Source organism: Orcinus orca, chromosome 4 (assembly GCF_937001465.1).
Source record: "Orcinus orca chromosome 4, mOrcOrc1.1, whole genome shotgun sequence".
NCBI lineage: Eukaryota > Metazoa > Chordata > Mammalia > Artiodactyla > Delphinidae > Orcinus > Orcinus orca.
The window spans coordinates 86,951,052-86,978,170 of NC_064562.1; the positions used below are offsets into that span (position 1 = coordinate 86,951,052).

General features: G+C 35.5%; 1 protein-coding gene across 2 annotated transcripts in view; it reads left to right on the forward strand.

The window, feature by feature from the left end:
- The window catches only part of KCTD8 (potassium channel tetramerization domain containing 8), a 255,814-nt gene that overhangs the window by 151,843 nt on the left and 76,852 nt on the right, over positions 1-27,119 (forward strand). The window lies entirely within an intron of this gene.

A 27,119-nucleotide genomic window follows, 5' to 3' on the forward strand; every position in this document is an offset into this window, starting at 1 on the left:
TAAGCTGCCGCAATTCCGAGAATTGGCCTCAAAGATATGGGAACAAACCGACCCTGGAACTGAAGATTAATTGTACTTAAAACAATCAAGAAGATGCTGATCAGACCACTGCATGACCAATTTCAAGATGACTGTCAGAGCTGAGTGTGCTGTTTCTGCATGTAGCCCCCCTCCCTCTGCCTATAAAAGCTCTTGCCCACGGGTTGGGGGGGTGTCGGCCTTTGGGCAGGAGTCTGCCCTCCCATCCACCCCCACCCCCCATTGCTGGCATCCAAGATAAGCAAACTTTCCTTTCCACCAACCTTGCCTCTTTATTGGCCCTTGAGCAGCGAGCAGCCAAACCCCATGTTGCATCATTTACAAGATGACATTGTAGAACTGGCATACCACCTTTGAATTGCCTATCTCTAAATTGCTCTTGTGAGAGAAAAAGAATTCACTAACTTGTTTAAGCTACTGTTAGGGTTTTTGTTACATATAGCCAAACTCAATGTCTAATACATTTTTAAAAAATATAGCTCTGGAACTAAGGTAATGCTGAAGACATAGCCTAATTTGGTGATCATGCCAAAATGGGGGCATGGTACTTCTAAGGGTGCATATATAATTTTAAGTGATACAGTACACTATGTGCTTAGGTTACATTTATTGTCCCTTACAATTCTCAGGTACTTTTTTTTTTTTTTACATGAACCACGATTCAGCTTTGTCTTCTACTATACAGATATGATTTTTAAAATTTAAAATACAAGATGTACCACAGAGGGAAAACACAGAGCTCTTGGAGTCAAACAGAACTAAATTTTGGGCCTATTTTTCTTAAATTCTTTGCCTCTCATTTCATTTTTCTTTTAAATTGAAGTATAGATGATTTACAATATTGGGTTAGATGCCCCTCATTTTTTTGTCATCTATAAAATAGGGTTGTAACCATCACTTCATTAGCTTTTTGTGAGATTAAAAAACACAACAACAACAAAAAAACCCATAGTACTGTGAACAGCACATAGTAGGCCATTTCATAGAAAACATACATTTATTGTTCTTGAGTCAGGTCTTGAGTCAGCCTACCCAGACCTTTGGCAATCTTAATTCCATTCTCTATTATGTTAATTTCTCCCAACAGTGTATGTCCTGATCATTTGATGTGAATATTACACATGATTCTTCATGTAGATATGACAGTAGGTGAATAATGAATTATACATAGCAATGTTCGTAAAATTTAATGTGCCTATGAATTACCTGGTCATCTTGTTAAAGTGCAGTTTCTGATGCATAGGTTTAGGGTGGACCTGAGATTCTGCATTTTTAACAAGCTTCCAGGTAATAGTGGTCCATGGATTACACTTTGAATAATAGGAATATGGATAACTTTATGATTTGGGCCTCCATATTACAATTTGTGAAGACACAAAAACTGATTTTTTAAAATTTTTTATATTGACATATGATCTGTGCAGCTGGCAAAGCATGAACTAACATGAAGATGTTTAAAGTATATTAGATTCTTAAGGAACCTACATACTGTTCTCCATAGTGTCTGTATCAATTTACATTCCCACCAACAATGTAGGAGGGTTCACTTTTCTCCACACCCTCTCCAGCATTTATTGTTAGTAGACTTTTTGATGATGGTCATTCTGACTGGTGTGAGGTGATATCTCACTGTAATTTTGATTTGCATTTCTCTAATAATTAGTGATGTTGAACACCTTTCCATGTACCTGTTGGCCATCTGTATGTCTTCTTTGGAGAAATGTATATTTAGGTCTTTTGCCCATTTTTTGATTGGGTTGTTTGTTTTTCTGATATTGAGCTGCATGAGCTGTTTGTAAATTTTGGAGATTAATCCCTTGTTGGTCACATCATTTGCAAATATTTTCTCCCATTCTGTGGGCTGTCTTTTTGTTTTGCTTATGTTTTCCTTTGCTGTGCAAAAGCTTTTGAGTTTAATGGGTCCCATTTGTTTATTTTCATTTTTATTTGCATTACTCTGGCAGATAGATAGAAAAAGATATTGTCGTGATTTATGTCAAAGAGTATTCTGCCTATGTTTTCCTCTAAGAGATTTATAATATCCGGTTTTACATTTAGGTCTTTAATCCATTTTGAGTTTATTTTTGTGTATGGTGTTAAAGAATGTTCTAGTTTCACTTTTTTACATGTGGCTGTCCAGTTTTCCCAGCACCATTTATTGAGGAGACTGTGTTTTCTCCATCATATAGTCTTGCCTCCTTTGTCATAGATTAATTGACCATAGGTAGGTGGATTTATTTCTGGGCTTTCTATCTTGTTCCATTGATCTATATTTCTGTTTTTGTGCCCGTATGATACTGTTTTGATGACTGTAGCTTTGTAGTACAGTCTGAAGTCAGGGAGCCTGATTCCTCCAGTTCCATTTTTCTTTCTCAAGAGTGCTTTGGCTATTTGTGGTCTTTTGTGTCTCCTTACAAATTTTAAGATTTTTTTTGTTCTATTTCTGTGAAAAACACTGTTGGTGATTTGATAGGGATTGCATTGAATCTATAGATTGCCTTGCTTAGTATAGTCATTTTGACAGTATTGATTCTTCCAATCCAAGAACATGTTATATCTCTCCATCTGTTTGTGTCATTTTTGTATTCTCTCATCAGCATCTTACAGTTTTCGGAGTACAGGTCTTTTGCCTCCTTGCGTTAGTTTATTCCTAGGTATTTTACTCTTTTTGATGCGATGGTAAATGGGGTTGTTTCTTTAATCTCTCTTTCTGTTATCTTGTTGTTAGTGTATAGAAATGCAACAGATTTCTGTGTACTAATTTTGTATCCTGTAACTTTACCAAATTCACTGATGAGCTCTAGTAGTTTTCTGTTGCATCTTTAGGATTTTCCTGATATAGTATCATGTCATCTGCAAGCAGTAACAGTTTTACTTCTTTTCCAATTTAGATTCTCTTTATTTCTTTTTCTTCTCTGATTGCCATGGCTAGGATTTCCAAAACTATGTTGAATAAAAGTGGTGAGAGTGGACATCCTGTCTTGTTGCTGATCTTAGAGGAAATGCTTTCAGCTTTTCACCATTGAGTATGATGTTAGCTGTAGGTTTGTCATGTATGGCCTTTACTATGTTGAGGTATGTTCCCTCTATGCCCACTTTCTGGAGAGTTTTTATCATAAATCGGTGTTGAATTTTGTCAAAAGCTTTTTCTGCATCTGTTGAGATGATCATATGGTTTTTATTCTTCAATTTGTTGATGTGGTGTATCACACTGATTGATTTGTGGATATTGAAAAATCCTTGCCTCCCTGGAATAAATCCCACTTGGTCATGGTGTATGATCCATTTAATGCACTGTTGGATTTGGTTTGCTAGTATTTTATTGAGGGGTTCTGCATCTATGTTCATCAATGATATTGGCCTGTAATTTTCTTTTTTTTGTGGTATTTTTTCTGGTTTTGGTATCAGGGTGATGGTGGCCTCATAGAATGAGTTCAGGGGTTTTTCTTCTGCAATTTTTTTGAAATAGTTTCAGAAGGATAGGTATTAACTCTTAAATGAATAGATACATGTATGTATATATAACTGAATCACTTTGCTGTACACCTGAAATTAACACAACATTGTTCATCAATTATACCCCTATTTATATATAAAAGTATATTGAAAAAGCCAAAGGCTTTGGATCTGGGGAAACATGTATTTTAATACCTAACTTATTATTCATGTAATCTTTGGCAAGTTATTTAACAGGAAAATGAAGATATAATATTTGGCTTATCTTAATATTAAATAATAGTATCATACTAAGAAGCAGATAGCATGATACCTATTGCATATTAGAGACTTAACAACTATTATTTCCTCTCCTTCTTTTAAACTAACATTTTATCTATTATATCTTCATTTTCTACTTACAATTTTTTGGTTTTATATTTATTATTTCATTCCTTTCACTTTCTTTTAGTTTATTCTTATATTCTTTACTACTTAAGTTGAATACCTAGTGTATTAATTTTTAACCTTTTACCTTTTCTAATATAAACATTTTATTTTAGAATTTCCCTCTAAATGATTTTGATATGCAACATTTTTATTCAACTTTAAGTATTTTCTAATTTCTATCCTTAGATATTTGACAAATGATTTAATTAAAAATGTTTTTATTGGTTTTAATTTCTAAACATTAAAATTTTTTTGTTATTAATTACTAATTTCACTGCTTCAGGGTCAGAAAATGTGGTAGGATTTTTTTTGATAGTAAATATTTGAAAGTTTTTGATATAATAAATAAAAGGTCAGTTTTTATACATGTCTAATATATACTTGAAAACATTCTTTTTTTTTTTTTTTTTTTTTTGCGGTATATGGGCCTCTCACTGTTGTGGCCTCTCCCGCTGCGGAGTACAGGCTCCAGACGTGCAGGCTCAGCGGCCATGGCTCACGGGCCCAGCCGCTCTGCGGCATGTGGGATCTTCCCGGACCAGGGCACGAACCCGTGTCCCCTGCATCAGCAGGCAGACTCTCAACCACTGCACCACCAGGGAAGCCCGTAAACATTCATATTTTTCATTTTGCGGTAAAGAGCTATAAACATGCATGAATATATTCAATTAGTCATATTAATTGTATTATTCAAATCTATAGCCTTGCTGATTCACTGAATTGTTCTCATCTGCTTGATGTCTTCTTAGCTTAGGGAAATATAAAATTACCCAGTGTGATAATTGGTTTGTAACTCTCATTTTTTTGTTTATATATTTTGATATTATGTTATTAAATGTGTATGAGTTTAGATTACCCTACTGAATTTAATTGTTTCATTATCATGAAGTGATTCTATTCAATATTTATCTTTGATAATGCCTTTTATTTTTTAAAAAATTTAATATGAATTTGGCTGCACCCTCTTGGTTTCACATATCTGGTGCACTTCTTCAAATATTCCTTTTCTGTGTTTATGTGTCATTAAATTTAGGAATTTTTTGTGGTTAGTAATTCACCAGATTTTACTACTCAGAATTATAATTTTTTTCTTTTAACTTGAGAATTTATTCCATTTATAATTAATTTGATATTTTATATACTTTGATTATTTTATATCACATATTTTATTAATTTTATCCATGCCATATAGTTTCTTTCTACTCCTTCCTTTGTAGTAAGTAAGCATTAATTTTTATGAATTCAGTTTTTTTTCTTCTAGACTGTAATATACATACTTTATTCTCTTCTTTTAGGGTACATTCTAGTTATTTTAATATGATATTTATGTACTTGAATAAAGCATGTGATCTATCAATTTCTTTATTCTATTCTCAAACAATAAAATAATCTTACAACATTTTAGCTTAAAACATTTCCCACCAGGTGTATTTGCTATTGATTCCAGAATTTTTTTAGAATTTTTTTTAGTGTTCATTATACTCTACAATTAACATATTGTTAATATTGTTTTACATAGTCAATGTTTGTTTAGATGAAACATGTTTAGCAGTGTCTTTTGTTAAGATTCAGTGTGACTTCATACATGTTACATTATTGATTTGTAACCTGAATTTGTGTTTGTCTTGCAGCCAAGATTTTGGAGCACTATACTCTTTCTACTAATAATTTGCTAATTTAAAGAACTTTTGCATTCTTTTGGCCTATTTAAGAAAATTTTAAAAACATTTAGGAGTTGTTGATAATCTTAGTAGTGTAGAATTAGTTTGAACTGAGCATTTAAAAAACATACCATAAAAGTGTATAGTTTTTTCCCCAGTTATCACATATGATAGTATTTTCCCTTGTTGCAATCAGATTGTAAAACTGATTACTCTTCTGCAATCCTTTAGTAGACTCTTTCAAAGTTTTCATTTAAAAAGAGATGGTAGGGCTTTCCTGGTGGTGCAGTGGTTGAGAGTCCGCCTGCCGATGCAGGGGACACGGGTTCGTGCCCCGGTCCGGGAAGATCCCACGTGCCGCGGAGCAGCTGGGCCCGTGAGCCATGGCCGCTGAGCCTGCGTGTCCGGAGCCTGTGCTCCGCAACGGGAGACGCCACAACAGTGAGAGGCCCGCGTATGGCAAAAAAAAAAAGAGATGGTAATATAGAAAATAATTTTCTCATAAAATATGTGAATATAATTTTTTTCTGATAGCATGATTGCAATTAGATCCAATTTGGAAGGTTCTTTACATTTATTATTATCTTATATTACTAGCAATAAAAATCATGAATAGGAAACTGAAACAGAAACTATGTCTCTAATAAATACCAGACCTTCAGAGTACTATAATCTTTTCTAATTTATGCATAGTGGGAAGACCTAATAATGTAAAACAATGTTACTCTACACCTCTATAGGTCATTTTAGAAAATTCGGAATTTCTGTTACATATTAAAAATAGATGAGTCAGTTGTTTTAAAAAAAAAATACCCACTACATTTTTGTGCGAGAAGAAAGGAACACACTCCAGTTTGCTGTCTCACTTTAAACTTTTAGAGGAAATAATCACATCATCATGTGAGAATGTTGCTACATGAAAGACCTGATGGGCAGCAAAGCATGATGACATGCTTGGTTCTTAAAGAGAAATAAGGAAGAATTTCTCTCGGAAAATGAGACTGAGAGGCCTTTTGCAAACATCTGTTCCAGTGTTAGGTAAGAATTTTTGCAGTGCTCATCTTTAGGTGATGCAGTTATTAGCCACTTGATATCCTTTCATACTTTTCTGGTCTTTATAAATGCCCACAAGCATGTGTTTATTTACATCTGTAATGGGGAAAATGACACCTAACTAACGTACGTTAAAATAAATTTCAGCGATGTTTACATCTTTAACCTCGCTGCATGGCAGTTTTCAAAGAGGCTTAGAATAATAAGTAAATTAGTTAGATTTTATTGCCATTCAAAATTTGGAATTTTTACAATTATATGTGCTTTACCATGTTTTCACCTTAATAGGCTGTCCATTTACATGCGATAAATGCCTTTTTCAAAAGGTCCATTCACTTGTTACTTTATTTGATGTCATTTTATAAATATTTATTTCATGTCTAACTTTGGTGTTGTATTGTGTTCTTCTGGATCCAGTGAGGGTTATTCAGACCAGAAATGTCACCTGTCTTTAAGAAGGTAGTATTTTATCACTTGGATACAGACCCAGTTGGTATGAACTCCAAACTGATAGTCATTCTCAATACTTTAAAAAAAGTTCAGTCAGTTGAGGAAGTTTGTTTCACATTGGGGCTGTCAGGATGACTGTCAGGAAGCAAGTTCTAGGGAAATTCTCCAGGGAGCTATTTCCTACTGTGGAGCTGTCAGTTCTTCCCCTGAGGTGATTTTAATATATATTTATACCTTATTGCTGCTAAAACAAAACAAACATGTAGGCAAAGTCAGTGATGGTTGTGATGCTTTTTACCCTAATTTATTTTTGTGAATTTTGTTTTATAAAAAATAAAGGAGATGGCAGGTCATCAGAGAAGGAGTTCTGTGAAAAAAAGGTAGAGACTTTGCCATTTCCCTGCAGGGATCCGGGTCCACTCTGGGTGATATGTATGACTGAACATATCATCTTCTAATTCCAAAACAGAAGAAGCCCTGACAGACTATTTGTGGGAAACAAAGAGGTCTTCAGCGTCAGTGGTTGTGGAAGGACTACTATAAATCTCCGTCTGAGCACAGAGAATGAGAAATGTTAGACCCAGCGTCATTTTAGTATTCCTGCAGCATCTTCATGTATATTTCTTGTATACACATCTTCTGGTATGTATTTTCCATTATAACTCTCATTCCACACGTCTTCTTGACACTGATGTACTCTATACCAGACACAGTGCTCTTTGTGACAGGAAAGAGATAACTTAAGATGGTTCTGTACTGCAACTAGTTCAGTCTAATGGCAGGCTCACATATGGATACACCAGTTACATTATAAAGGGATGAGGGCTGTTGAACCTACCAGGACCGACCTCTAATTGCCAGATGTAAAAAATATTCCTTAAACAATCATAGGTTTTTCTTTGGAATTACTCAGATGTGTTTAAAAGGCATTGCACAAGTGCTGTGTTCCATGGAAGTCTCAAATGCATTGTGGAGAATTGGACTTTTCTTATGTTTACATATATATGATAAATATATTCCCTTGGACTATAACGAGTCTAAGACATACCATATTCCTATTAGAATCTGGAAAACTTTGTCTAGGAAGAAGAAGGTATAGTGTTCTGTTTATACATTATTAATAAATACGATCTTTATTCAGGATGCTTTATGGTAGCCATATAGGAGGGTCATTTTTATTTTTATTAAAACTTTATAATTTTAGAGCAGTTTCAGGTTCACAGCAAAATTTAGGGAAGGGTACAGAGATTTCACATATAACCCTTGCCCCAACACATGCATAGCCTCCCTCATTATCAACATTCTTCACCAGAGAGGTATATTTGTAGTAATTGAACCTACAGTGACACATAATAATCACCCGTAGTCCACTCTTGGTGTTGTAGATTCTTTTTAGGGGTTTCGAAAAATGTATAATGGTACGTAGCCAACATTACGGCATCATTCAGAATATTTTCACTTCCCTAAAAATCCTCTACCTATTCATCTCTTCCCCTTCGTAAATCCCTGGCAGCACTCATCTTTTTTTTTTTTTTTTTTAACATCTTTATTGGGGTATAATTGCTTTACAATGGTGTGTTAGTTTCTGCTTTATAACAAAGTGAATCAGTCATACATAAACATATGTTCCCATATGTCTTCCCTCTTGCGTCTCGCTCCCTCCCACCCTCCCTATCCCACCCCTCCAGGCTGTCACAAAGCACCGAGCCAATACCCCTGTGCCATGCGGCTGCTTCCCACTAGCTATCTACCTTACTACGTTTGTTAGTGTGTATATGCCCATGACTCTCTCTCGCCCTGTCACAGCTCACCCTTCCCCCTCCCCATAACCTCAAGTCCGTTTTCTAGGAGGTCTGCATCTTTATTCCTGCTTTACCCCTAGGTTCTTCATGACATTTTTTTTCTTAAATTCCATATATATGTGTTAGCATATGGTATTTGTCTTTTTCTTTCTGACTTACTTCACTCTGTATGACAGACTCTAGGTCTATCCATCTCATTAAAAATAGCTCAATTTCGTTTCTTTTTATGGCTGAGTAATATTCCATTGTATATATGTGCCACATCTTCTTTATCCATTCATCCGATGATGGGCACTTAGGTTGTTTCCATCTCCGGGCTATTGTAAATAGAGCTGCAATGAACATTGTGGTACATGACTCTTTTTGAATTTTGCTTTTTTTAAGGGTATATGCCCAGTAGTGGGATTGCTGGGTCATATGGTAGTTCTATTTTTAGTTTTTTAAGGAACCTCCATACTGTTCTCCACAGTGGCTGAACCAATTCACATTCCCACCAGCAGTGCAAAAGTGTTCCCTTTTCTCCACACCCTCTCCAGCATTTATTGTTTCTAGATTTTTTGATGATGGCCATTCTGACTGGTGTGAGATGATATCTCATTGTAGTTTTGATTTGCATTTCTCTAATGATTAGTGATGTTGAGCATTCTTTCATGTGTTTGTTGGCAGTCTGTATACCTTCTTTGGAGAAATGTCTATTTAGGTCTTCTGCCCATTTTTGGATTGGGTTGTTTGTTTTCTTGTTATTGAGCTGCATGAGCTGCTTGTAAATTTTGGAGATTAATCCTTTGTCGGTTGCTTCATTTGCAAATATTTTCTCCCATTCTGAGGGTTGTCTTTTTGTCTTGTTTATGGTTTCCTTTGCTGTGCAAAAGCTTTGAAGTTTCATTAGGTCCCATTTGTTTATTTTTGTTTTTATTTCCATTACTCTAGGAGGTGGGTCAGAAAGGATCTTGCTGTGATTTATGTCATAGAGTGTTCTGCCTATGTTTTCCTCTAAGAGTTTGATAGTTTCTGGCCTTACATTTAGGTCTTTAATCCATTTTGAGCTTATTTTTGTGTATGGTGTTAGGGAGTGATCTAATCTCATACTTTTACATGTACCTGTCCAGTTTTCCCAGCACCACTTATTGGAGAGGCTGTCCTTTCTCCACTGTACATTACTGCCACCTTTATCAAAGATAAGGTGTCCATATGTGCATGGGTTTATCTCTGGGCTTTCTATCCTGTTCCATTGATCTATCTTTCTGTTTTTGTGCCAGTACCATACCGTCTTGATAACTGTAGCTTTGTAGTATAGTCTGAAGTCAGGGAGCCTGATTCCTCCGGTTCCTTCTTTCGTTCTCAAGATTGCTTTGGCTATTCGGGGTCTTTTGTGTTTCCATACAAATTGCAAAATTTTTTGTTCTAGTTCTGTGAAAAATGCCAGTGGTAGTTTGATAGGGATTGCATTGAATCTATAGATTGCTTTGGGTAGTAGAGTCATTTTCACAATGTTGATTCTTCCAATCCAAGAACATGGTATATCTCTCCATCTATTTGTATCATCTTTAATTTCTTTCATCAGTGTCTTATAATTTTCTGCATACAGGTCTTTTGTCTCCTTAGGTACGTTTATTCATAGATATTTTATTCTTTTTGTTACAATGGTAAATGGGAGTGTTTTCTTGATTTCACTTCCAGATTTTTCATCATTAGTATATAGGAATGCCAGAGATTTCTGTGCATTAATTTTGTATCCTGCCACTTTACCAAATTCATTGATTAGCTCTAGTAGTTTTCTGGTAGCATCTTTAGGGTTCTCTATGTATAGGATCATGTCATCTGCAAACAGTGACAGCTTTACTTCTTCTTTTCCGATTTGGATTCCTTTTATTTCCTTTTCTTCTCTGATTGCTGTGGCTAAAACTTCCAAAACTATGTTGAATAAGAGTGGTGAGAGTGGGCAACCTTGTCTTGTTCCTGATCTTAGTGGAAATGCTTTCAGTTTTTCACCATTGAGGATGATGTTTGCTGTGGGCTTGTCATATATGGCCTTTATTATGTTGAGGAAAGTTCCCTCTATGCCTACTTTCTGCAGGGTTTTTATCATAAATGGGTGTTGAATTTTGTCAAAAGCTTTCTCTGCATCTGTTGAGATGATCATGTGGTTTTTCTCCTTCAATTTGTTAATATGGTTTATCACATTGGTAGATTTGCATATATTGAAGAATCCTTGCATTCCTGGGATAAACCCCACTTGATCATGGTGTATGATCCTTTTAATGTGCTGTTGGATTCTGTTTGCTAGTATTTTGTTGAGGATTTTTGCATCTATGTTCATCAGTGATATTGGCCTGTAGTTTTCTTTCTTTGTGACATCCTTGTCTGGTTTTGGTATCAAGGTGATGGTGGCCTCGTAGAAGGAGTTTGGGAGTGTTCCTCCCTCTGCTATATTGTGGAAGAGTTTGAGAAGGATAGGTGTTAGCTCTTCTCTAAATGTTTGATAGAATTCGCCTGTGAAGCCATCTGGTCCTGGGCTTTTCTTTGTTGGAAGATTTTTAATCACAGTTTCCATTTCAGTGCTTGTGATTGGTCTGTTCATATTTTCTATTTCTTCCTGATTCAGTCTTGGCAGGTTGTGCATTTCTAAGAATTTGTCCATTTCTTCCAGATTGTCCATTTTATTGGCATAGAGTTGCTTGTAGTAATCTCTCATGATCTCTTTTATTTCTGCAGTGTCAGTTGTTACCTCTCCTTTTTCATTTCTAATTCTATTGATTTGAGTCTTCTCCCTTTTTTTCTTGATGAGTCTGGCTAGTGGTTTATCTATTTTGTTTATCTTCTCAAAGAACCAGCTTTTAGTTTTATTGATCTTTGCTATTGTTTCCTTCATTTCTTTTTCATTTATTTCTGATCTGAGTTTTATGATTTCTTTCCTTCTGCTAGCTTTGGGGTTTTTTTGTTCTTCTTTCTCTAATTGCTTGAGGTGCAAGGTTAGGTTGTTTATTTGAGATGTTTCCTGCTTCTTAAGGTGGGCTTGTATTGCTATAAACTTCCCCCTTAGAACTGCTTTTGCTGCATCCCACAGGTTTTGGGTCGTTGTGTCTCCATTGTCATTTGTTTCTAGATATTTTTTGATTTCCTCTTTGATTTCTTCAGTGATCACTTCATTATTAAGTAGTGTATTGTTTAGCCTCCATGTGTTTGTATTTTTTACAGATCTTTTCCTGTAATTGATATCTAGTCTCATGGCGTTGCAGTCAGAAAAGATACTTGATACAATTTCAATTTTCTTAAATTTACCAAGGCTTGATTTGTGACCTAAGATATGATCTATCCTGGAGAATGTTCCATGAGCACTTGAGAAAAATGTGTATTCTGTTGTTTTTGGATGGAGTGTCCTATAAATATCAATTAAGTCAGCACTCATCTTTTACCGTCTCCAGAGTTTTACCTGTTCCAGACTGTCATGTAGTTGGAGTCACACAGTACGTAGCCTTTTCAGATTGGCTTCTTTCACTTAGTAGTATGCACTTAAGCTTCCACCATGTCTTTTCATAGCTTGATAGTTCATTTCTTTTTAGTATAGTATATTTCATTGGTGGGAAGCCTAATATAATATGTCTTTTACTGAAGTAAAAGAAAATAGAAAGATATCATTTTCCACTGTCTACTGGAAGATTTCAGATTATCCCTATGTAACTTGGACTATGTGACGCTGAGGATAGAATAAACTTTGGGCTCTCATTCTTCTTGAATTTTTTCAGAGACAATTTGTATCCTTTGATTTTAGGTTATCACGGTGGGAAATATTGAAAATAATTTTTCAGAAAACTCACAGAAACTAAATATTTGAGAAAAAAAACCCAAAGCTTTCTGGTGTCTTTATGAGAATTCAGGAGAAAAATATTAATGGAACCTAAGTGATAACCATTTATCACTGTGTTCTCAGAGGAGTCAAGTAATCTTGTGAACTTGTTAGAGCTCAAGAAAATAGTCTACAGATTATATTGGTGCCTGAGATATTCTTTTCGTAACAAACAATTAGAAATGATTTGTACATTATAAAGCTTCATAAGTCATTAACATATCAATTTGAAACATATTATAGTAGCATTATAAATGATTGTTGGATCCCTAATCTTGCTTACAAATGTCTCGTTAAACTATGTGGCACTGTTATGGGACTGTTGAGACTAACACCATTTATGTCATTAATTCCATGGGAAAGTCATTTCCAAGATCAAACACAGGTCTTCTAGTAGAGGGGAACTAGGATTTCCCACAGCCTTTTCTCGTATTGGCTATTACAGCTAGGAGGGAATTCATTTTGGCTAGAATGGGAAGAAAGGTAGAGAAATTGACTTAGTCATAAGGTCAGAAAAATGAGGGAAGACTTATCTCTTGCTTGCCCAACAAAGGAAAATTTTAATCCTTTCATGTAATATGTATCTAGGTATTTAAAAAATGCTTTCCTAATGTCTATTTGCATTTGCTGCCATTTATTTATTTTATATATGTTTTTATCTTTATTGGAGTATAATTGCTTTACAATGGTGTGTTAGTTTCTGCTTTATAACAAAGTGAATCAGTTATACATATACATATGTTCCCATATCTCTTCCCTCCTGCATCTCCCTCCCTCCCACCCTCCCTATCCCATCCCTCCAGGCGGTCACAAAGCATGGAGCTGATCTCCCTGTGCTATGTGGCTGCTTCCCACTAGCTATCTATTTTACCTTTGGTAGTGTATATATGTCAATGCCACTCTCTCACTTTGTCACAGCTTACCCTTCCCCCTCCCCATATCCTCAAGTCCATTCTCTAGTAGTTCTGTGTCTTTATTCCTGTCTTACCCCTAGGTTCTTCATGACATTTTTTTTCTTAAATTCCATATATATGTGTTAGCATACGGTATTTGTCTTTCACTTTCTGACTTACTTCACTCTGTACGACAGACTCTAGGTCTATCCACCTCATTACAAATAGCTCAATTTCGTTTCTTTTTATGGCTGAGTAATATTCCATTGTTTATATGTGCCACATCTTCTTTATCCATTCATCCGATGATGGACCCTTAGGTTGTTTCCATCTCCGGGTTATTGTAAATAGAGCTGCAATGAACATTTTGGTACATGACTCTTTTTGAATTATGGTTTTCTCAGGGTATATGCCCAGTAGTCGTATTGCTGGGTCATATGGTAGTTCTATTTGTAGTTTTTTTAGGAACCTCCATACTGTTCTCCATAGTGGCTGTACCAATTCACATTCCCACCAGCAGTGCAAGAGAGTTCCCTTTTCTCCACACCCTCTCCAGCATTTATTGTTAACAGAATCTTAACATTCCTTGTTCTGCTGCAAAATTGCTTTTAATAACAAACATGATAGGTTAAGAATTGGAAATACCTAAATCAAGAAAAATCATTATTGATGGTAGGTGATTAAAGAGGAATGGGTAGAGTAGTTTTAATTATCTAGGGACTTATAATTTTAAATTTGTCTACCAAATGACCAGACTAAGTTACAAAAGGAAAAACTATTAAAACTGAATTAATATTTAATGGATCACTAATATTAATAATTGCATATCAAGATAAAGGAAAAGGTAATACTTATAGGAAAACAAAGAATATGAATATATTCAGGTACAAATAAAATATATGTTTATCTGCAACATTTAACATAAAAATTTTTTTTTTCTTTGCTTTCCTTCCCTTCCCCAGAAACTGTCAATTAAATAAGGATGACATCAAAGGACCTGAAAGGAGGGCTTTCCTGGGTCTTACACTTAAAAGCTATTGAGCCCATGGCCAAATCTATGATTCCCAGCATCTTAGTTCTAGAAGGCCCCGTTGGAGGACATCTGTATCACAATCTAGTTTCTCTGTCTCTGATAGCATCTTATCTCCTCTTGTCCTAGAACAATTTGTCTTACCTTTTCCCCTAGTTCTGTGGTGTATTCCCTGAGTTCTCCTTGGCCTTAAGATTCAATAGACATGCCTCAGGATTTTACCAGAGAAAAGTGGGACCTTAAACATGAAGGGTGATGGTTTCTCCCTCTTTTAACAAGTCAGCTCCACTTTCATCTGCTCTGTATATTGGGCTCTGCATAAGATTCACTTAGGAAAACAAGTCCAACTTTAAAATTTAAGTTAGAAAATTTGTGCAAAAATTGATATAAAGGATGTTGTGCAGAATCAGCATTCTTCCATTCTATTGATGATGGTATTTGGTGAGGTCCCAAGTGAAATCTTAGGGGATAAGTTGTCAAGAAAATCAAGTTCCATCAGGAAATTTTTCAATATTCATAAATAGGCAGTCTGTTTCACAGTGAGCCAATCCTACTGTAAATCAAAACCAGATAATCTTACCAGTTGCTGTGGTGCTAGAGGGTGATAAGGAAATGAATTTGAACTGGATGGCATGAGAAAAGAGTAGATTTTTTTTTAAAGAAAACATTTTCTCTCATTACAATGAGAAAATCTGGCTTTGATTTATAAAAACTTTGGTCAGAATGTGTTCCTACATTTTGATCTTGAGAGTGCTTTGATGGCTCCTGGGTACCAGTGGGCAAGTGAAACTCATAAAATCTACTAAGTTTCTAAGTGTCATATTGGCTTTCATTTTTCCTACATTACCACAGGACTCCAGGGATCCAGATATACTAAGAAGAGGGATGTTCAGGAAGCAGTAATGTAATTGTTAATTTTTCCTTCTGTATAGTTATATGGAACTTACATGTGTCAAGTCATTTCTGTGATTTAGATCTACAGTAACATGGTATCATTTACGTCTTAATTTTTTGAATGTTAATTTTATCAAACCCTTGCTAACCATGAGCATTATCTTTTGTCAGTTTTTAGGTAAAAATGCATGGGGTTGCATTAATTTAAATTTTAATTATTAGTCATGTGAAATTTTTTGCATTGATGATGAAGTTAATAAAAGTATATGTCCATGAAGATTGTTGAACAAATGAATAAACAGACTTATCTCACTCTCAATGCAATAATTTTTTTAAAACATTTCAGATAAGGAATTCTCTTTGGGGTTGGTGTTCCATAGGCTGTCTGACAATATTTGATGCTATATCTTGTTCTTTAGCTACGGAATGCTGAAAGAATTTTCAAGTAGCTATGTTCCAATATCTTCAACATTTTGCTCCACTTTGGGCCAGTGTTAAAAAGGTTCTTGGGTCTTTTTCTTTCCCTTGAGTCAACAAACAATTGAGTAAAATATTATCAACCAAGCTACCACATCAGTTTCCTAGGAAAACGTACCACATCAGATTCCTAGGAGACTGACAGTCTACCTTATTAAGTAATAAATATCATTTGCTTTTCCCTGAAATTTTCTTTTAGGAATCAGATTTCTTTATGTCCTTTGTGTGCTACTTCTAGCAATTACACCTTCATGGTTTCCATGCTTCAGTCTATAGCTACTAATGATTTTTTGCCCACATCAAACGTAAATCAGGATGCAGAACTGAGTTCAGAATCTTGGCAGCAGTTAATGTTATTTTTCTCCAGTCAGTATGGGGGATAAATTAATCTGGTTTCAAATTTAGGCAAGCTGAACTTTGCTTTTGGAAATAATTTGAGCTCAATAATTTGGTAGAGCTCTTAGAGGAAAACGTAGGAAGAATACTTTTTGACATAAATCACAGCAAGATCCTTTTTGACCCACCTCCTAGAGAAATGGAAATAAAAACAAAAATAAACAAATGGGACCTAATGAAACTTAAAAGCTTTTGCACAGCAAAGGAAACCATAACGAAGACGAAAAGACAACCCTTAGAATGGGAGAAAATATTTGCAAACGAAGCAACTAACAAAGCGTTAATCTCCAAAATATACAAGCAGCTCATGCAGCTCAATATCAAAAAAAAAAACAAAACCCAGTCCAAAAATGGGCAGAAGACCTAAATAGACAATCCTCCAAAGAATATATACAGATTGCCAACAAACACATGAAAGGATGCTCAACATCACTACTCATTAGAGAAATGCAAATCAAAACTACAATGAGGTATCACGTCACACCAGTCAGAATGGCCATCATCAAAAAATCTATAAACAATAAATGCTAGAGAGGTGTGGAGAAAAGGGAACCCTCTTGCACTGTTGGTGGGAATGTAAATTGATACAGCCACCATGGAGAACAGTATGGAGGTTCCTTAAAAAACTAAAAATGGAATTACCATATGACCCAGCAATCCCACTACTGGGCATATACCCAGAGAAAACCATAATTCAAAAAGAGACATGTACCACAATGTTCATTGCAGCACTATTTACAATAGCCAGGATATGGAAGCAACCTAAGTGTCCATCGACAGATGAATGGATAAAGAAGATGTGGCACATATATACAATGGAATATTACTCAGCCATAAAAAGAAATGAAACTGAGTTATTTGTATTGAGGTGGATGGACCTAGAGTCTGTCACACAGAGTGAAGTAAATCAGAAAGAGAAAAACAAATACCGTATTCTAACACATATACATGCAATCTAAAAAAAACAAAAATAATGGTTCTGATAAGCCTAGAGGCAGGACAGTAATAAAGACGCAGACATAGAGAATGGACTTCAGGACACGGGGAAGGGGAAGGGTAAACTGGGACGAAGTGAGAGCATAGCACTGACATATATACACTACCAAATGTAAAATAGATAGCTAGTGGGAAGCAGCTGCATAGCATAGGGAGATATGCTCAGTACTTTGTCACCACCTAGAGCTGTGGGATAGGGAGAGTGGGAGGAAGACGCAAGAGGGAGGGGATTTGGGGATATATGTATACGTATAGCTGATTCACTTTGTTACACAACAGAAACTAACACAACATTGTGAAGCAATTATACTCCAATAAAGCTGTTTAAAAAGAAACAACTTAGTTTAATGTTTAGTACTGCAAGTTTTGACAAACAAAGGCAGTCATAACACACCAGCCCAAAGAGCATCAAAACTGAGGTATAGAAAAATTCCTTACACAGTGTATTACCACTTAGTTTTTATATTATATTTAAGGAAGTTGAAAGGGATTTTAAATTTGACATATTTAATTATATTATTTTTGAGCAATCAAAAAAGGAACATATAAACAAAATAATTAAATTTTTTTTCTTAAACCTAAAAAAAATAATGATAATAATTTGGTAGATTATATCTAATAACTCTGAATGGCAAAAGGCCACCAATTAAGAAGAAAAAAACTCTTAAAATAGTTTTCAAAAGAAAGTTACATTATATGGAAAACAAATTAGAAAAACAGAGGTGTTGGTGTCCATAATAATCCTGTGCTTAAGTAAGGTTTCCATCTGTTTAGATTGTTTTTTTTTTTTAACCAGCTGAAATTTTTATTTTCTTTGCAGTATTTTTTTAGCATTTCTTAATGATCTACAATGACTATCTACCGTCTCTTAATAATTAGAAATTTGTTTTCAAGGAGGCTTGAAAAAGATTTCAACCATAGAAGATGCAGAAAAATTATTTCTCCTAGTCCCTATGTAAACACATAGTCGAAATCAGTTGCAGTGCTTTAGAATTAAAAATTATAATTAAAAAATTATTTGGGAACTACTGGTATTTCTGAGATAAAATTTAATCCTGTAGAAAGCTATAGAATGATTAGGAAAATGTAGGCCCTTCTAGGGAACTATTAATGAAGACTAAATCTTACTTCTTGGATTTTCCCCCCCAATATACCTAAACCTGATAGTTGCTAAAGAAAAATATACATCACCATCCAACTGTATTTCAATGATGGATAAGTAGGATCAGTTTTGTTTTATCTAAAAGCAATTATACCAATTTTGTATTTTGGCTTGTATTTAATTTTTTCTTATACTTTGGTCTGTGATTATTTTTGCCCACGTAATTATTATTAATATATTGTGAGAGATTATTGCTACTGAGGTGTAGTTCCCATATAATAGTATTGCTATGCTATATTAATATATAATTATATTAATACATAGTACTATATTAATATATAATCTTCTGTTAATATATAATTATATTGTATATTATATAATATACATATTTGTATATGCTGTATGTATGTATAATTATGAAACACTGAACAGTTCAGAGAGCATTTATATAGATCAATTTGTTTAAAGCTCACAACAATCTGTGAGTAGACAGTATCCTTTTTTCTTTAAAGTCTTTATTTTTATTTTATTTATTTATATTTTTGGCCACGCCATGCAGCGTGTGGGATCCTAGTTCCCCGACCAAGGATCGAACCCACACCCCCTGCATTGGGAGTGTGCAGTCTTAAGCACTGGACTGCCAGGGAAACCCCGACAGTATCCCTTTTTTTACAGATGAGAATTCTGATATTCAGAACAATAAATAAATCTAAAATTAAAATATAGGTTTTTAAACTATTGTTTTTTTAAGTATTCTTTATTTTTTATAAAAATGATATATATTTATAAGAGACATTTGAATAAGGCTCAAAATATGACTTACCACAAATAATCATTACTCGTCTTCTCTGAATATATTCTACATCTACATTTCTCAACATATACGCAAAAAAGAAGAGGGAAGGTTAGATGGTTACTAAGAAAGAAATGATTTTTGGAGATGGGATGATACAATACATTTTCACTTAAAGATAGAAAACACTGATTTAATTTTTACTTCAACGCAACTGAAATAAAAAGAACAGAAGTAAAACTGAAAGAAACTTGAATGTTTCTTCATAAAAAGATAAAGTTACCTGTATACCTCTAAAGAGACACCTATGTTGCTTGACATTGATATGTTTTGTACTGTTTCAAATATGCAAAGTATCCACTGACTCCCTGCTAGGAAAGAAGAGGAAATTATCACCTCACAAAGCTTGTACATGCTTAATTTCTGTATTTAACTAGATTTGGTACTCACCATTGGATATTTTTAATTTATCATTATTTTCCATTATTGACCTATCCGGATTAATCTCTTGTTTGGTTAGATTTCATTGTCCGTTTGTATGTCTATGTGTTTTTAAAGAAGAGCTTCCATGGGCTAAAATACCTAATCTCTTGCTTCTCTTTTGATTATAGATGAAGGGACACTTGGATAAGTGTACCATCCTTGATTTATATTTTCACATTAGAACTGTGCAGTCATTTCTCAACTGTCTTCTAATGTTAATTATGTGCCTTGTACCTTCTAATGTGCCTTCTAATGTCATTAGTGCCTTGTACATAGAAAAGGGTTGGAAATCTTTCCCTAATATGTTTTAACATTTTATTTTAGCACGTGAGTTTGAGGATGCTAAGGACATTTACCCTGGAGAAAGAAAATGAGAGATATGTAATATCTATCTAATTAAAGGGCTGTTAGCAGGAAGATAGCTCTTCTTTATCCTGTTCAATCTGGGACAGGTGACCTTTTCTGTGCTTTCATAGTATTCTGTATTTCCTTTTCTACGGTATTTATGAGGTTGTTTTATAATCATCTGCCTACAAGTCTAGACTGTGAATTCCTCAAGTGCAGAAACATAATAATCACTCAATAAACATTTTTTGATTTGGAGGAATTCGATTTATCTTCTGTTGATTTGTAGTGGCTGCCAACAGTACTGTGTCGAAAGTGATTCTGAAGCCACTGTTGGATCAGCAAGAAAGGGTACATTGATCAAATTAACAACGTCTGCTCTGAATTGGAGAACAAAAAGGGGCGCCCAAAGTGGCAAATACTGTTCATCCTAGATTAGGTGCTGTTTATGTAACCAGAATAAGGACTATTAGATAAATATCCTAGGAGGTAGATTTTGGCTCAATATAGAGAAAAGTGCCTTAATGATTAGATAAGTTTAAAAATTGTGCTAGAGTCCCTGGGATGGATGAATTTCCTTTCCCTGGAATTTTTAGCACATAAGTTAGCCACACATTTGAGTAATAGTAGGCATTATAGACACTTTCTGCTTTATGATTCTAAGCTTGTAGGAAGTAGTTTATCCATATGACCAAGATATGGTTAAGGAGTTCATTTTAAAGCAGAGAAGCATTATTATATATATGAAATAATTTTTAGAATTTCAGTTTTCATCGAACTTATGCAGGTTTATATCATTTAAAGTGAGAATAAACAGTTCTTGGGTTATAAGTTTGAAGATGCCATGAAACTATAGTAAATGAATCTCCCCTTAGTAAATAATGTTACCATATACCAGGTTGCTTAAGCTAAAAGTCCAGGAGTTACATTCATTTCTCTTTCCCACCTTCCTTCATCCAGTCTTTCAATGCACCCTGTGGTCTCTACCCCAATTCTGAATCTGCCCTCTTCTTTCCATAGTCACTCTCATCATCATCTCTCTCTGTTCTACTGAAATGCCTCCTGCTTGATGCCTTTGTTTTTACCATTGCTCCTATACCATTTACTCTCCCTCCAGGAGCAGTGTCATCTTTCTTCTTTTTTATTCTTTTTGCGGGCCTCTCACTGCTGTGGCCTCTCCCGTTGCGGAGCACAGGCTCCGGACGCGCAGGCTCAGCGGCCATGGCTCACGGGCCCAGCCGCTCCGCGGCACGGGGGATCTTCCCGGAGTGGGGCACGAACCCGTGTCCCCTGCCTTGGCAGGCGGACTCTCAACCACTGCGCCACCAGGGAAGCCCGCAGTGTCATCTTTCTTAAAACAGATCAGATCATGTCAGTTTCCTACTTAAACTACTCCCGCAGTTTCCTATCGTAGTAGCATAAAAATCTAAGCTTCTTGCATTTACCTAAAAAGCTCTACAGGAATCTACCTGTGGCCTTTCTCTCTGATATCCCATCCCCTCTTTTCCTCACTCCAGCCACACTGGACTTTTTATCTGTTGGGAGACTATTGCATTATTATAAGTGAAAAACAAGGGTAGTAGTATTGGAGATGAGGAGTAGTCAGTTATGGATGCATTTTGAAGATAACACCAACAGCAATTCCTGACAGGTATATTGTGACAGAGGATTCAGGGATGACTCTGAGGTTTTCAGCCTGACCAGCTGGAAGGATAGAGTTGCCATCAATTAAAACGGGAGAGGCTAAGTTTAGGGGATATTTGGAAGAGAAGATCAGGAATTCAGTTTTGGAGATGTTGAATTTGAGATGTCTAGGAGTTGGATATAGGAGCCTGGAGTTGAGAAGGGAGGTCTGGGCTAAATTAAAGTTCTGTGAGTTGTTGGAATGTACTTGGTGGTTAAAGTCACGAGACTTCTTATGTTTACCAAGGGACTGAATGTAGACAAAAATGAGAAGGGGGAAAGAACTGAACTAGACAGCCCTAGAATATTAACATGTTTTAGAAAAAGAGAAGAAATCTGCAAAGGTTACTGAGAAGGAGTGACCAGTGAGTGTGGTGTTCAAAAAGTCTAGTGAAGAACACGTAACAAGAAATGGGAAAGATTAGCCATGTCAAATGGTGCTAACCAGTCAAGTAAGATGAGCGCTGAGAATTGACCATTGGATCTGACAAGTAGTTCCTTGATGACCTTGACAAGAGCAGTTCTAGTGGAGTGGTGGAGGTGAAAGTAGGTTAGGAGAGAATAAGGGGAGAGGAATTGGAGACAGCAAATATAAATATCTCTTTCAAGGAGTTTTTCTGCACAGGTAAAGAAATGATGTGGGTTGTGGCTGGAGCAGGAAATGGAGTAAAGTCAAGTGCTGTTTGCTTTGTTTTAGATGGAAGAGTTACATCACATTTGTATTATTTTTGTGTTGATGGAAGTGTACATGTAGAAAGCAAAAAGTTGAATATGGAAGAGAGCTGACAGGTGCTTGAGAAAGGTATGTGAGTTTGTGAGAGGGAACAGGATTTCCTATCCAAGTAGAGAGAATGTCTTTAGAGAGGCCATGAGTGGCTCATTCATAAGAAGGCAGAGAAAGTGGGTGCAGTTACTTATAGGTGGGTAGACATGGAATGATGTGGAATTCTATGGGAGTTCTTCCATATATATATATTTTTAGTTCTTTCAGTGAAATAGAAAGCAAAACCATTTGCTGACTCAATCTTCTCTTCTGTAAAAAGGGAGGATTTCAGAAAGGATTAAATGAGAAAAGGTAAGAAAATGTTTTGCCAACTCAAGTCTTCTATACAGTTATAGGTAATATATTTTAATGATTCTCTTTCTAGTCTTATGTCTTTAAATGGAAAATTTTAAGCACTGTGATATTCTTCCATTGCTGTAAAATGAACAAATGTCAAAATACCTTAAATTATAAAATTTAGGTGTTTGATTGATTGACAAGTAAAAAAAATTGCTCTCCATAACAGTTTCTAGAAAATACTCTCAGACTAAAAGTATCTTTCATTCTTGAAATTAAGAAATTTACGAAGTACACTGGAACTATTATTTTAAAAGTCTGGCATTATTGCCTTGCTAGATATAGAGAGTAATAACTCCTCTCTATGATAAAATTTTGAAATTGATTTGTCTCTTCGTATATATGTGAAGTTTAATTTAGTCAGAAATACATTTTACTTTTTCCTTGCTTTCCATAGACTTTCTTCAAGTTTCTGCAGTTTTTTAAAGGAAAAAAATCATTATGAACCACTTATATTTCTTAAGTTCTCTGTGAATCAGGTATTCATGTAGTTAAAAATATAAAACCTTCTACTTCAATGTGCTGTGATAAAATGATTTTTCACATAATTTTAGATATGTGGCTTGTGCATTCTTATAGTTGAATCTATCATGATCGACTTCAGATTTTTAAGAAATCAAAATTGAAGGCATTATGATGAATCTGGTATTGAAATGTGTTTGTATTTTAGCATTTACATACCTGAGAAGCAGAGATGTAATTGATACACCATATCCTTTGTGTGATATCTGATGTGACTCTAATTTTTCACTTTACTGAAAACTAAAGAACGTAAAAGCAAAAGCCAGTTTTTTCTTATAAAGAAGTCAACATATTTTGACTGCCAGATTCTTAGAAAAGCAAATCCTGTTTTATTTTCTTGACATTATTCTTTTCCTAGGGTTATCCTCACTTACATAGTCAGCTGGAAAGCTCAAAGAACTATAATTTATCAAGTTTTTTTTTTTTTTGGTATAACATAACTCAAAATCACTATGCAGTTCTAAAGCCTATGAGAGTATCTGTTTCATTCACTATGGCCTCAATATTTGGCATTTTATTGTACTTTAAATATTGTAACTCATGTTTAGTTGTAAGGACATATCAATCCTGAGCTGTTACCATAATTTCTTAACGATTCCAGATGAGTTTATATTTGCTATCTGAAATGCAGGAGAACAATCACAAATATAATTGATATTTCTTAAGGGAGTAGATATTTCTTAAAGTAGTAGTACTTTGCTGGGCACATGAGGACTTATAAGAATTAAGCTATAGTGTGACACGACGTATGTAGTTAAGCAAGCCAGATTTACTTCATTGTCTTGGAATTACTTCTCATTCATTTTAGAATATTTATTAACATGGTATTCATCCTCAGGGCCTCTTTATTTTAGGACATCATTTTGGGGACGAATATTTCAAATGTGCTAGCCCAGCCTCTTTATACAGATACGGAGTGCAAGTCCCCAAAAGCTAAGGATGTCTGCTTCTAACTCTTTTATGGTAAGGGATTGCTCCCATTATTAATAGTGTTTAATACCAATGCTGTGCTATTAAAGTTGTCCTGTCTTGGTGCAAGGTTCTTTACAGCTGCTCTCAGTCTTTTCTCTGCTGGTACATTTTAAAGACTAATTTCTACTAGGATTCTGGGCTAATTAAATGATAGTGGAAAAGCATTTTCCATCATTAGTGTTGGAGCAGGAACAGTAAATCACCACAGGTACAAATTGGGAACTCTGTCTTAATATCATTAGACAGAAGAAGGCACATGGAAAATCCTTATCAGTCAAAGCCCAGTATTTAATGAGTGTATACATCAGTTTGTTCAGAGTAGTGCCCAGGAGAAGTTGCTGAAATCAGGTATCTCTGCCACTTGAACCATTTACAATTTAATATAGAGAAGGGAGAGAGCAGGACACATATTCCTTCTAAATCTAAGTAGGAAAATGTATACACTTTATGAAATTGAAACCATTGAGATACATTCTGTATGAAAGAGCAACCCATAACTTTAAATCTGTTGCAATCAGTAAATCTTCAAAAACCAGGAATGGGAAAGTGATCGGCACTGGTTAATTTGGGTGCAGATACCTAGAGACAGTTTCACAAATTGACTGAGGTTAGTGGAATTTTGAAGGGAGTGTAGCATAGTGGGAATCACATCCGATTACCCTCCTTGTGGAGATCCTCACTAGCCCTGATTAAACTGTGCGACTTTAAGCAAATCACTTAGCTTCTCTTAGCCTCAATTTACTACTGTTTTTTCTTCTTCTTTTTTTTTTTTTTTGGTCACTCCGTGCAGCCTGCGGGATCTTAGTTCTCCTACCAGGGATTGAACCCACTGCCCCCTGCAGTGAAAGCGTGGAGTCTTAATCCCTGGACCTCCGGGGAAGAACCTCAATTTACTAATTTTTATAACAACATAGTTGGATTAGGTAATTTTGAGTCTCATAGCTCTGAACTCTATCATCCTTATAAAAATGACAGTTTTCTTGGAGAAATACTCCAAGCTACCCCTAGAAATACCATTTCACTATCCACATTACTCCTTTACGAAACACTGCAACCACAATTCCTTTTTATCTTGATTTAAAGTCATACTGAAATGATGTCCATGAACCCGGGGAACCTAAGAAGAAAACCAAGGGCAACATTTCAGTAGCAAGGGTGAGAATGTCATCTAGATTTGGCAGGAGCTATGGGATCATAATGAAAGGAGTGCTTGTAGCACATGGATCTGTCTCCTTCCACCACTTGACTCCCTGTGATAGTCGCCCTAGCCCAAGGTAGCTGTGAGGGAGGGCATAAAATGAAGGCCTTGACCCCTTCTTGATCCTCAGTAGTGGGATTAGTACTTGTCATCAATGAAGTTTGAGTACCTGGGTGGTCCTAAATCTGAGGAAAGGATGCTACTCTCAATGGTGATGGACAAGTTGAGTGTTTGGGGAGAGGGGAAGATAGCCTCAGTTGCTTTAAAACTTGTATTAGTGAAGCAGAAAGATGCCCAAAGGCTGGCAGTATCAGTTGTCTATTGCCCAATGGCTCTTACCTGTTTCAGTGGAGAAGAAAAGCCTGTCTCCTTCCGTTTAACATAGTCCTAACATAGGTGTGCTTTGGCCTCAGCATGCTTTTTGAAATTTCTTAGTTCCTCAGAAAGATAAAATAAATGTGATTCCTCAGCAGTTCTTGTCCACTAGCAATTCTCTAGGTCAGGAATTTTATGTTTCACAGAGTTTTGTCCAAGGTGATTGAAAATTCTCCAAACATTTTTCAGTCCCAGGTAAAAATATGAGCTAAGGGTTTAGACACAAGTTGATCCTAAAAGACGAAGGAAAAATAATGAACATTTATGGTTGTTTTTTATTTTTTTTATTTTTTAACATCTTTATTGGGGTATAATTGCTTTACAATGGTGTGTTAGTTTCTGCTTTATAACAAAGTGAATCAGTCATACATAAACATATGTTCCCATATGTCTTCCCTCTTGCGTCTCCCTCCCTCCCACCCTCCCTATCCCACCCCTCCAGGCTGTCACAAAGCACCGAGCCAATATCCCTGTGCCATGCGGCTGCTTCCCACTAGCTATCTACCTTACTACGTTTGTTAGTGTATATATGTCCATGACTCTCTCTCGCCCTGTCACAGCTCACCCTTCCCCCTCCCCATAACCTCAAGTCCGTTCTCTAGGAGGTCTGCGTCTTTATTCCTGCCTTACCCCTAGGTTTTTCATGACATTTTTTTTTCTTAAATTCCATATATATGTGTTAGCATACGGTATTTGTCTTTTTCTTTCTGACTTACTTCACTCTGTAAGACAGACTCTAGGTCTATCCACCTCATTACAAATAGCTCAATTTCGTTTCTTTTTATGGCTGAGTAATATTCCATTGTATATATGTGCCACATCTTGAATGAGATTGGGATAACATGTTACATTTCATCTTCGTACATCTATTTAATCTTTTAAGGACAGATAGAAGCCAACATATCAAGGCTAAGAGGTGTGTGTGTGTGTGTGTGTGTGTGTGTGTGTGTGTGTGTGTTGTGTGGGGTGAGCACAGATGAGAAAATATTTATTTAGAACAGGTTATGTATCTTGCACCATGGAGATCTTCGCCCTGCATGTGTTTATTTCTTTGATCTTCACATTAATCCTTTGAAGGAGGCAGAATTTTGACCCCCGTGACC